Source organism: Phocoena phocoena, chromosome 10 (assembly GCF_963924675.1).
Source record: "Phocoena phocoena chromosome 10, mPhoPho1.1, whole genome shotgun sequence".
Lineage (NCBI taxonomy): Eukaryota > Metazoa > Chordata > Mammalia > Artiodactyla > Phocoenidae > Phocoena > Phocoena phocoena.
The window spans coordinates 49522710-49535965 of NC_089228.1; the positions used below are offsets into that span (position 1 = coordinate 49522710).

Below are 13256 nucleotides of genomic sequence, written 5' to 3' on the forward strand. Positions count from 1 at the left end.
CTTACATTTAAACTTGTTTTTTTCCTGAGCATCCTTTGGTCTCTGGTCATCTGCCTTGTTCTCTATTTGCTGTGGTCTCCCAGGAAACTCCTAAGATTTTTTGGTCTCTGATAGTGTTATTTCTTATTTTCTAGTACTATGATGGGATGTATTCTTTAAAAAATATATTTTCTGACATTTTAAGGGATTGGAGCAAGAAGGGAAGTAGATTTGTGTGCTCCTTTTACTATTCTGGTTCAATCTCCTCTGCTGTTCATTTTCAATTTTCAGTTAATATCTATCTTCTTAGGGGATTCCAAATGTAACAGCCTTGTTGCACCCTAAGCATTAAACACAACGGGCATTTTGGTATTTCAACAGTCACAGTATCATGCTGATGCCACAGAAAGTGAGAAGGCTGAAAATCACTCTTTTCTCAGGTGAGGGATTTAATTAAGCAGCAAGGATAAAAGTCAATGTAGAAAAGTCCTTCTAGCTCCAGCAGATTTTATTTAGCCTAGTAACCTAAGAAGCCATATGTTAAACTACATTGACTTTGCTGATGGTTCGGTAGAAATTGTAAGTAGGGAATCAAGGTTGGAAGAGGCGACTTTTCCTAAGGGTATAAAACAGTGCTGCCTGAATCCATCTTCTATTTTTATGGTCTAGAGAGTCAGTCTTCACCGTGCCCAGATGTGGACAGTCCCTGAGCCCATGACCTATGTTAACTAAACCACACATTAGGATAAGGCACTCATTGGAATACAAGCTATAATTTTATGAGAAAGACTAGACATCCTGACAGTGTGATGGAGTTTCTGTCTTTTCCTATAAAAGAGCACTGCCAGCATCTAAAATTCTTTGGTAAGTGAGGAGAATTACGTTCATCCCTTCATCATTTGTTGTTTTGTTTACCCACTCATTCAACAGATATTACAGAACACTGACTCTGAAAGAGTGATTTTACTAGGCACCGGGTATACTTTGGTGAGTAAAGTCCTCACTGGAGCTAATATTCTAGTGAGAATGACAGATAACAAGCAAATGCATAATTAAACTTTTAATAAATATAGAATGTGTATATATAACTAATAAATATATATGAAGGAAATAAACAGGATGCAGTCATAAAGAATAAGAGTAGACCCCTAATGATATTATTTAAATACTCTAGTCATCAGACAGAGACAGCTAATGTCTCTTTTTCAGTTTGGGGAGGATCTTGCTCTAGGGTGGCACTTGAATCCAAGACAACAACTGGGCAAGCACACATGTGGCCTGTGGGATTTCTACTGCCCTCTTGCCTCTGCCTGGCATTTTTCTCTTCTCTTCCCAGCATTCTTCCCCACTGAGGCTGCTTTAGATCCTTTCCCACACTGAGCTCCAGGCAGTTGATCTGAGTAGGCATGCAAGGTAAAATCACTCTGTGTAATATAAGATTTTTAATTTATTTTTAAAAATATGTCTTGACCAGTTTTGAAACTCTGGCAAGAGATTGGTCAGTTCCTCCTTAAACATCTGATTAAATCAACACCCACACAACTTCCCTCATGAGGCTGGGATGCTCCGGGGCACTATGTACCAGCCCCATCCCTAAATGCCCTGGGGCCAGGTACCAGACAGCTAGGGACAGCCTCTGTACCCTGGAGCCTGTGAAATTATTCAAATTAGCTAACCCACAGGAAGCCTGGGAAACCTCACTAATCCCAGCTGCTGACCATACATAAGCTGCCATTACAGCTCCAGCTGCTGTTACCCTGACTCCCTGCTTGGCCAGTGTGGCCCTGTGTGGCAGCCCTTTACTCTCAACTGTGAGTTCTCTTCTAACCTGTTCTCAACTTAGTTCTCTTCTCCTACCTGTGGTGTCAGAGTGCCATGTCCTGCCATCAAAGAACTAAGTCAACACTCTGCCTACCTGCTGTACATAGGAAGAGCCTTGCCATCGATCCTGGAGGAATGGAGGCCTAATGCTTAAAATTCTCCTTCCCTTGGTTGGTCCTAAGATGGACACTGCCAGCGCGTGACTCTCTGCCTCTAGCTGTTTCATGCCTCTGTGGCTGACCAGGCCCCTTTCCATGAAACAGTTCTTTCTTATTTCACATTATCACACTCCAGGCATGTTAGAAGAAAGTCCTGCTCTGGTCTAACAGCTATTTTCTCTCTTCCAGGTGACTTTATGTTCCTGATCCATTATATATCGATTTTATAATTTAACTATATTTCCAAATCTTGGAGATGAACTCATCAGGCTCCCAAATACTGAAAAAAGCATACTTTTGCTTAATTCAATCAATCAGAGCATCCTAAGCTCAGGTAAAAATTCTGCTGTATTGTAACCCAGAATTTTATACATTGACAAAAAGTACAACGCTCTTCAGACACAACACAAGCATGAGCCTCCTACTTGGAGCAGACGGATCAGAACACCGCAGCTGGCCTTTTCGTTTGTTCAGTAAAATTGGTCTTAAACCCGGAGGAAAATTTTCAGGTTGGTTATGTCTTGATTCATGGAACATCTTGAAATGAAGAGGGAACTGTGGGCTATCAATAGGAGCAGGAATAAAATAACAAAGCTAACTACAGCATCATGGCTTCGCAGCGAGGACAGAGTTCTGTGTGTGTGTGTGTGTGTGTGTGTGTGTGTGTGTGTGTGTGTGTATATGCATGTGAGCCTGATGGTTGCTATCTGGGGTCACTTCCAGAAGTCCTCTGCCTCCCTCATTTCTCGATTTTCCACTTGGACACAGAACCCATCTCGCCCTCAATCAAGTAAACTGGTTTCAGGGACTCAGAGGGCACAGTGTACGTGGAGCATATGAATGATGCAAGCGAGCCTGGCCATCTACAGGGAACTCTTCTGCAAGGTGTTATGAAGATGGTTGAGTCTTTCATGGGTGGGAGCTCCTGGAGGGTGGGTTGTGAGCTGTCCTGAGGCCCCCCATCCAGCCTCTCTCCAGTCCCCACATAGAGCACAGATTCCTAGGGGTGGAGATAACTGACACCCTTCCGATGGTCACTGCTTCCAAGAAATACCTTCTCCACTGTCTGAGACAACCTGAGACCTCAGCTCGGCCCTCCTATGGGAAGCCCATGGACAAGGCAGGATGCTCTGGGCCTTCTTTTCTTTCATAATGTTTTGGATATACTGAATATTTGGGACAACAAAGGAAATTTGTCTTTCTTTATCCCTCCATCTTTGTCTATTGAGCTGAAGGAAATTATATGGCATTCAAGTATTTTTTGAATGCTTATGACACGTTAGGTCTTGGGTGTGCACTCAGGGTACAAAGATGAAAGGATTATTCTATGCATCAGTTTTCTTATCTGTCAGGTGAAGATAATAATTGCACCCACGTCAATTGTTTTGAGGATTAAATGAGTTAATACTTGTGAAGCACGTTTAGATAAGCCCACAAGAGATGGTGGCTATTATGGTTGTTAAGACATAGTTATTGCCATCAAGATGTTGGTGATCTCAAAGGGGAAAGACATGTAAACTGGTAACTTATAGTGCCATTGCTAACTGAGAAGAAATATGCTCGAGGGGCACAAACGTGTGGAATTGACCCCAAACAAAAATCACAAACATACATGCCTCTGAGACTCAGCTACCTCAATTATATTTACATAATTACAAACTATGCATTATATCTATATCTGTATATCCATCTCTATACAGTGAACTATATTTACTTGGCAAAATTGCTATGTGAATTAAATGAGAATGCATACGCGGAAGTCTTCAGCACTGTGGCTGATAATACAATAAAGGCTTAAAAATTCTAATTTCCTCCTAAAAATGCAATTTTTCACTGGGAAATGAGATTTAGTAATCAGTACTTTTTTTTTTTTTTTTTTTTTGTGGTATGCGGGCCTCTCTCTGTTGTGGCCTCTCCCGTTGCGGGGCACAGGCTCCGGACGCGCAGGCTCAGCGGCCATAGCTCGTGGGCCTAGCCGCTCCGCGGCATGTGGGATCTTCCCGGACCAGGGCACGAACCCGTGTCCCCTGCATCGGCAGGTGGACTCTCAACCACTGTGCCACCAGGGAAGCCCCAGTAATCAGTACTTTTAAATGAGTGTCCCCTTAGGTTCTGGCAGGGACAGTTCCTTAATGTGATAGCCTTTGACCTCTTAAGTGGCTTCCGACACTGAAGTTTGATGTGATTCAGAGTTTTGGAAAAGTGTTTCCCTCTCTTTATGCCCCCACCCCTCATCTCTTTTGCCCCTTGACTCAGGTAGTGACCACAAAGGTGTGGCAGGGCCCGGGGTGGAGTGAGGATTCTACCACGCAGGTGGCTGATTGCAGGGGAGATGATGGAAGGGTTGAGGGGCTCCCACACAGCCTGGAGGGGACGGCAATGTTCACTGAATGAAGTGGGCGTGACCAGTAGCATTCTCACACAAGTAAGAAGGTCAAGAGAGACTTTACCACTTACAGGTAGGTTTGATTCCACCACTAACTCCACTAGATCCGGCTGCTTCTTGTACCACCCAAACTTTGTGAAAACTCCTTGGAATTGCCCATTTTACTCTGCAAATATTTGGGGATTTTTAAAAAATTTCTTAACACTTTCCCATTCATTAGGCAAAAAGGACCCCCAAATCAAGCTTACATCAACCATGGTCACTGGGCCCAAACAGATCTCCTGGAGAAACCAAGACAAGGGGAATAAAACAGGGGCCAGCCAAACTGCCCCATTAATTTTAGATCTACTGCTTAATTTTTCACTAGACCCATTTCTCAATTTCTATAATCCTGGTCTGGGGCCTTTTATAGTCTCAGCACATGGATCGGTAACAAGGAACTCCTGAACTCTGTAGTTTGATTTTGTCTTAAGCCTGGCATCCATAAGACTGCCTGCACCTTCTCAAGTCCAGAGACCAGCTCAGAGAAAAAGCATTCAGCTAAAGGGCCATTTGGATGGGATTTGGTAAATGTTCCTGAACTGTCATGGATCACGCTCTCCAGAACCTAATTGAAAAAGGCATTTGAGTGAGAGGGAGGCTCCTAAACACATTAGTGACATTCAGGAAGATCTGGGTTTCCTGACATAGTGCAGCATCAGAGCATAATATGCGCCAGAGACTTTCCTCAAATGGCCTTAATTGCATTTTGATGTCCTGGTGACTGTGAAGATGATTTTTAAATCAAATCGGTACATACGAATTACGTTTAGTTTTAATTAAGTTGATGCATTTGCCAAGCAGTAATGTACTTATAGAATGGAAACGAGACATCAAGAGAGTCTTATTTTGTCTTACCCTGTCTCACGGGCTCTCCTTTTCTTATCTTATGGAGGGTTTATAAAACCTTACAGAGTGAAGCATATTACCAAATAAGAAGCCCCAATGCGGACCAGTGTACTGAGCATTGGCTGAGGGTCAGGAAGCCTGCATTTTGGGTTGGCCACCGGCACACTACGCATTTTTGGAGAAGTCCGATAGGTCACAGTTGCTCTCAAATCTGGCAGGTAATCAGAATCCAGAGAAATACTCAACCGTACAGATTTCCAAGTGGATCTGACTCTCTAGACCTGGGTGCAGGCCAGGAGTCTCCATCTTAATAACATTCTCCAGGAGATTCTTAAGGATTGGAACACGTGGTTTAACCATCCTGACCATAATTTTCTCTGTAAGATACTACTTGCTTGAATAACCCCACAGATTTGTTAAAAGAATGCAAGGGGCTGTCAGGGACAATTTGGGAGACTTTGAAATGGGCAAAACCGATGACTGATCTGGTGTCCTGTGTGGTATGCCCTTCTGGGTCACCTCCCCCTTTCAATGTCTTTGAGCTATTGCACATCTCTGCAATAATGCAAATGATCCTTATCTATAGAAATGCAAGTGAATTGTGTCTGGCAGAATGTAGTTAATTACTACTGTGAATATCGACCAGTTTTGCATTTATTTGTAAATTCACATCAGCACTCCTAATTGCCTATATATGGGTGCTGTGTGAATTCTCCTTTGTACTGGTTCTCTCATTCATTAATGATTCAAATGAAATTTCTGACATGTGCTCATTTTATAATTGTATAACAGCTGTGATTTTATCTTAATTTTTAAAAATTATCCTTGACCAGGAGTGACTTTTCATGAACCCACTCTATAGATCACAAGCTTCCTGTTCTTTTGAAACAGGCTTAATAATCCAAATAGATTTATAAGCAGTGACGTGAGTGGCCAAAATGGGAGAAATTAATGCATTACCTGAATCTGTTGATTAATATAAATTGTCAACCTTATCAGAGAGAAAACCTACCACAGTCAATGTAGGATGGAAAGTTTCGGGTGGGAGAAAGACAAGTGGACTGAGAATCAGCCTCCCTGTGTAACTGCTCCGAGCCTCCACTTTCTACTTGTGAGTTCTTGGATTTGGTTCTCCCTCCCTCCCCTCAAAAGGGTAAAGGACCATAAACTGTGTCATTGGAATATGAACTAAACAGCTAGGTGTCCATTTGCTATGCTTGGACACCTAGTCCATTCGCTAGACTGGGAGGAAGGTAAGACTCTAAATATGTTTCTGCGATGAATTTCCACTTCTTTTGTAATGGGGTTTGCAATTGGCTGGCATTTGGCACCTCTTAAAATAATTCTCTTGTTCTATAGTTTAACTTATTCTTCCGTTATCCTTTCCTCCCTGGAAAGAGAGAATAGAATGACTGCTCAGTATCTAAGCCGCACAGGCACCCATGTCCCCTCTATCTGGAAGCCTTGGCTAGGCCGTGATGCCGCCTGCTTGAAAAGTCTTCCCTGGCTTCCCAAGGCTGCTTCAATGCCTTCTTTTTTTTTTTAAGATTAAATGAAATGATGTATTGTAAAGAACTTGATACATAGTAGATGCTCCCTAAATATCAGTTTTCTTTCTCTCTTCCTTTTAAGTTTTGGGTCACAATCCTATCTGCAGTGGGGTGATGTGGTCGGAAGCACTGATTCTTCCTAGGTGATGCCTCAACGCCTTCTTCAGGTGCAGTAGCAGCATCCTGGACTACATCCCCGCCCACAAGACCTCACATTGGAGGCACTTTCTTGTCTAGGGCTCTCAGCCTTATGGCCGCTGGAACTCTTTGAGAACAGGGCCTGCGAACTGTTCACCCTGCAGAGAGTACGTGCTCGTACACCACGTGATGAGTGGTGGGTAGATGAAACAAATCCTGGAAACAGCCATACAAGGGTTAAAATCCCTTTTAACCTGATTTTCAGTGGTGCTTTCAATAAATCAGGAAGAGGTGAATTCAGGCCATCCCATCTCCAGAGGTTCTTGTGAATATTAGCTAATGAGACAATGGGTTGCTTGGCTTTGTTCAGACTTATCCATGGAAAAATCCAGGACTCACTGCTTCCAAGAAAGAATCTGGCAACTCAAGACTCTAAATCAGGAATCTAATTTGGAGTCACAAAAGAAGATATGTTTTTCTTTTAAGGCCCCCAAATTTAGGTGTTCTGACACACACACATGGAGTGGCAATTAATTTGTATCTCCCTTAATATTTAATAATATTCGAACAGCAGTTTCCTCATTCCCCCTCTTGGCCCATAAGAATTATTTTCCTCTCTTTTTTTCCCCCTTATGAAACACAGCCATTATCACATAAATCTGTCTGGGGACAAATAATAAAAATGAAAATGATTTAGATGTGGAAAACCAAAATGGATTCTTTGGAATAGGCATGGTCACTAAAATATGTATTTGAACCTTAGAGTCTTTTATTTATTCTAGATCTTTTATTTCAGAGTCGCTACCGTGTTTTAGGAGTTTGTGCTTACTCAAAGTTTTTTACATCTGCTGATTATTTAAATGGTATGTCGACTTGGCAAAGCCACTAAAGTTATTCTTATTGATTTTAAAAAGATGGGGCTTCCCTGGTGGCGCAGTGGTTGAGAGTCCGCCTGCCGATGCAGGGGACGCGGGTTCGTGCCCCGGTCCGGGAGGATCCCACGTGCCGCGGAGCGGCTGGGCCCGTGAGCCATGGCCGCTGGGCCTGCGGGTCCGGAGCCTGTGCTCCGCAGCGGGAGAGGCCACAACAGTGAGAGGCCCGCGTACCGCCAAAAAAAAAAAAAAAAAAAAAAAAAGATGCATTGGTGTGAATAATAACTGATATCTCCATGAATGTTTTGCAGACTTCTGAATCCAGAAGCAGTGAGGGTAATGAGGCTGGTTACAGTGTAAATGTGGAGGGCAGGATTTACTTTCATCAAAAGGCTAAGCATGGGTTATCAAGCTTTTGCTAATATGTGTGTGTAAAAATGCAGGTGTATCTGAGTGTGCGCATGTATGTGTGTGAGTGTGTGACTGTGTGTGAGTTTGTGTGTATCTGACTGTGAGTGTGTGGGAGTGTATGTGCATATGTGATGCGTCACACACATACACACTTGGCCAGAATGACTGACACATGACCTTTGTGAATTCACAAGGCAGTGTAGCATGATAGTGAAGTCAGTCCTGATTATAATGGGGTTCTCCAGTTTGTATTTCAACTAGCATTTTAAAAAGCTTTGCTCATGAATTAAGCTGGCATTCCATAAAGTGTAATTTTCAGGACTCCTCAAAAACCTGATAGTAAGGGTTTTTGGTGGAAATTGTCTAAGACCCTTAATGACAGAAAGTTATCTACTATACACGCTCATTACACTTAGAGGAACCCGGGTGCCTCTTTAACGTTACGAGACCTCAAATCATCAGCAACGGGCTGGAGAGCCCTGCATGATGGCATCACAACTTGTGTATCAGTGGTGAAATTCCATACCTAGAGCATGTCATGTCAGCAACCACAAAACCTACTCAGAAGATGAGGGACAGGGTGTCACAGCATCCTTATCACCAGACCAATTAGATAAAGTCTCCTTGGATGTGCTCAAAGGTGAGACAGAAACTTAAACTGTGTTTTTTCTACTATATATCTTTAGGGTAATTGATCAGAAGACCAGGAAATAAAACATATTGTGAAATGATGCAAATTATGAAGAGAAGGTATCTAAAATATATTGTGTGGGCTTCTCTGGTGATGCAGTGGTTAAGAAGCCGCCTGCCAGTGCAGGGGACATAGGTTCGAGCCCTGGTCCGGGAGGATCCCCCATGCCACGGAGCAACTAAGCCCGTGCACCCCAACTACTGAGCCTGTGCTCTAAAGCCTGTGAGCCACAACTACTGAAAGCCCGCGTGCCACAACTACTGAAGCCCACGTGCCTAGAGCCCGTGCTCTGCAACAAGAGAAGCCACCGCAATGAAAAGCCCGTGCACTGCAATGAAGAGTAGCCCCCGCTCGCTGCAACTAGAGAAAGCCTGTGCGCAGCGACGAAGACCCAACGCAGCCAGAAAAAAAAAAAAAAAAAAAAAAAAAAAAATATATATATATATATATATATATATATATTGTGCACCTCACTCTGTCCTGGGCATGAAATCTCACTGTTTTTTTTTTTACATTATCTCATTAAATACTCTGTCTCCCTAGGAAGGAGAAAATGGAGGCTGCAAGAGATTAAACAGTTTGCTCAAACTGATGTAGCAAGCATGTGTCAGAGGTGGAAGGCAGCCCCAGGTGTGACTCTTAGACACTGCTCCTTTCTGCCCTATGCCCTTGTTCTCTCCTGCTCTCTGCCCATGACGGTGGGAAGATTATCATGATCTGAAAGCTCCAGAGATTTGGGGAGGTAATAGCAGATGAATTTATGAAGGAAGTTTGCCCTGAAACTGTAGCAAAGCTGACTGTGTGAAGCTTCTGCCTTTAGACAGTGTTTGGAGACCAGTGATGGGACCACAGAAATTCTAAGAGGAGTACCACTGCCCTAAGAATAAGGGGGTAGCACTCTGGGTTCCTCCTCTCTAAGGCTCACTCCTCCATGCCCAAACTGCATTTGGCTTAGCAGGGCTTCTGCCAAATTGTCTTAAACTCTTGTTCTTTGTGAATACGCCTATGGCTACTTTTGGTCTCTTTTTCTACAGTTTCTTCTGGACAAATCATATTCATCCTGGGCTCAAAGCCCATCTCCTCCAGGAAACACGTCCTGGTTAAACCCTCTGAGCTGGGTTTGCTTCCTCTTTTATAGTTTCCATTATGTTATCATGGACTTTCTTTGCCCACTAATTGTATATGCCAGGCACGACATTGGTTCATTCATTTAATCTCCACAATACTCATCCATTCATTCATGAAATATTTATTAAGCATCTGCTATATCTCAAGAACTGTACTACACTCCAGGGACAGAAGTGTTCGCAGATACAGACTCATTCTCATGGGCTTTACAAGGGAGATAGAAGTTAACCAAGTAACTCAAGAAATAATAGATACAAGATGAGATAAGTACTTTGAAGAAAAGAAATATGGTGTCACGAAAGTATGTAACAGAGGATCTCATCACCCAGGTTGTGCTTATCAAGAAAGGCTGCACTAAGGAAGAGAAATTGGAGCTGAGATCCAGTGGGTGCGTAACAGTCAACTGGAAGCAGGTGTGTGTGTGTGTGTGTGTGTGTGTGTGTGAGATGGTGGTGGTGGTGCGTGGCTAGGAGGCTGAGGCGAGAGGAGGAGCAGACTGCAGGAAGAAAAAGTCCTTGGCAGGTGAGAGTGGGATCCTTTTGGGGAACAGAAGATGGAGCAGAGAGGTGAGGGGAACAATGGTGCAAGACAAAGCAGAGAAGTCACCAGGGATGAGACTGTACGGGTCCCAGAGGTCCCTGTAAGTATTCTAGTCTTGACCCAAGGAAGTGGGAGGACATTAGAGAGTTTTAAACAAAGATTGAGTGTCATGAGCAGATCTAAGAAAGGCACAATGATTATCTCCTTTCACAAGTGTAGAAGCAGAGGCTCAGATGGCTTGTGGAACTTTCTCAGGCTTCATGGGGGTCACACAGCTAAGTGAGTGGCTTGGCTAGGGCTTAAATCCAGGTCAAGTGATGCCCACTCTTTATTCCTAAACATTCGGTGAATCCATGTTGTATGTCATTCTTTCTCTCTCACTTCTTAAGTCTGAAAAGGAAGCACCTACCTCTGGAGTATGAACAGAACTGACTGGAACCAATATTATTAAGCTCCTACTATGTTATTTAATCACAGCCATCCTATGAGGGCAGGGCTTATTATCACTATTTTCAAGATGAGAAAACAGAGGTTCAGAAAGTTAGGTAAGATGCCCTATTGTCAGAAAATAGAGATGAGAATGGTATTTTGTTAAAAGGATTTTTTTCTACCGCATGGTTTAAGGAGAAAAAGATAATTCACAAAGCACCAGTTCATTCAAGGAATGATACTAAATCCCCGAAGCATTGCCTTACACATTCTAAATCAAGAGCTTGGCTTTTAAAATGGGAACCTACAATCTCTTTACAAAAAAAATGAGTATGATTTATCACTCCAATCTTGCAGTCTATGTAACGCAGACATTTCACTTCTGGGAGTGAACAGTCCTGGTCTGCCTCGAAGCAGACTGTAAACGTTTGATTCGTGACCAGACAACTTGACTTTTAAAGGCCTGTAACCGACTAACCTAAGCACAAAAACTTACGACCACCGCCAGGCAGCTAGACTTTACTCCTCAGTACCCCAGTAATAGTCTAGATTTCTCTGGAGTTATTTTTTCCATCTGACGACTTCAGAACAATCTTCTAATACAAAACTGTGGGATCTGCATAAAGGGGAGTTGTTAAATTTTAAACTCTAGACACCCAAACGATAATCTCAAGAAGGACCCAGTATACTATTTATTGCAAAGTAAATATAAGTCACCCTTGTCTTCATCAGCAGATGGTTAACGTGGACTGTCAGTTGAGGGCAAGGCACCACCTCAGTGATGAATTCTAGGCAGGCTCTGCCTAGCAGAGTCTGCTGTATCTTTGATGGAATAGGGCTTCACCTGACAAATGCCATCTCATCCTGCTGCACCTAAGCCAGGCTGTTTAGGTAATGTTTACAACTCCAGCCAGTGAGTCCAGCATGGTGATTCTTCCTCAAGGATGGAGAACATTCAGATGTACAATAACCCAATTGTCTGAAGGAATCTCAGGAGCTAGGAACCAGGCCTGAACTCTGCCCTGGAAAGATCCAAGAATCAACTGGAAGCAGACCACAGACGAATAATGAAAACTGACCTTGGGTGTGAGCGGGGGTGTTCCCAGACTCCTGCAGGACACCCACATCTGCTACGGAGTCCCGCTGGGTGATGCACCAGGAGGGGCAGCTGAGCGGCCAGCGTTGACCCCGGTGGCATATGGGCCCCAGGAAACAGGGTCTAAATGGAGGTTTTTGGTAGCTCTCTCCTTTTAAGGGGCTTTGGGGAAAGTGGAAGAGAAGGCTGATTTCACTGAGGAGGAACTATATTCAGGCAAAAGCCAGAGGGACCATGCCGGGGAAATGGCACAGACCTGAGATGCGGAAACGTTCAAAGAGCTCCAGGGTGGAGACAAGGCGTTCCAGAGTCATCTTCAGGGATGATCGGCGACTGATAACTTGACCTACACGGCACTCGGACAAGTGGAGTCCGCCACAGAAATGGAGGCTATTTCCCTAATACTGTGACAGTTAAGTGGTCTTCTGTGCTGATTTCTCTCTCCATGCTCTTCAGAAGAGGAGAGAACCCATCGCTAAGGGCCCATGTGGCTACAAAAGCAGCCCCTTGTATCCTGCTCTAGGACTGGAAAACACCAAAGCCTTCTCCTGAGATTACTTGTGTTTTGGGTCATAAATGGAGGGAAGGAGTGAGTTCTTTTCTTTGATATAAGCCAGTGAACACGACATTGCAAACACCTTACTGACTACCAGTTCCTGAGTGTTTACCACGATGGTGCTGTATGTTTTAGGAACCTTATTCATTTCACCCTCACAAGTGCCTTAAGGGGAAACGGTCATTATTATTCGTTTATAAGTAAGGAAACCAGAGTAATGAGATGTTCAGACACTGCTTAAGGTCACACAGCAAGTAGGGTGTGAACACAGGACTGACTCCAGTCACACTACCCCTGAAACGCGAAGAGACTGTGGTCCAGAGAAGGACCTCGTGAGGGCCCTGAGGCTCACCTGTCCTCTCGTTTCAGTTACCATGAAGTGGGATGGTTCCTGAAACAGAAGTAGCTCCGGGTAGGAGCCAGGAGGAGCTGCCAGTCTCCAGCAGGGTGAACAAAGAGTTTTAATTTGATTGGTCAATCAGTGTTAATTTGGGCATTAAGTACACATTTTTGGTTCCCTGTTGGACCCCACAGGATGCCAAGTGCATCTGTTGCTCAACCTTCATGAAAACTCCCAGCAGCAGCTCTGGTGACGATGTGCTAACTGCTTTTT

At 43.7% G+C, this 13256-nt stretch overlaps 1 protein-coding gene across 2 annotated transcripts in view; it reads right to left on the reverse strand.

Moving 5' to 3' along the window:
* STAC (SH3 and cysteine rich domain) overlaps positions 1-13256 on the reverse strand; it is a 101982-nt gene that overhangs the window by 11927 nt on the left and 76799 nt on the right. The window lies entirely within an intron of this gene.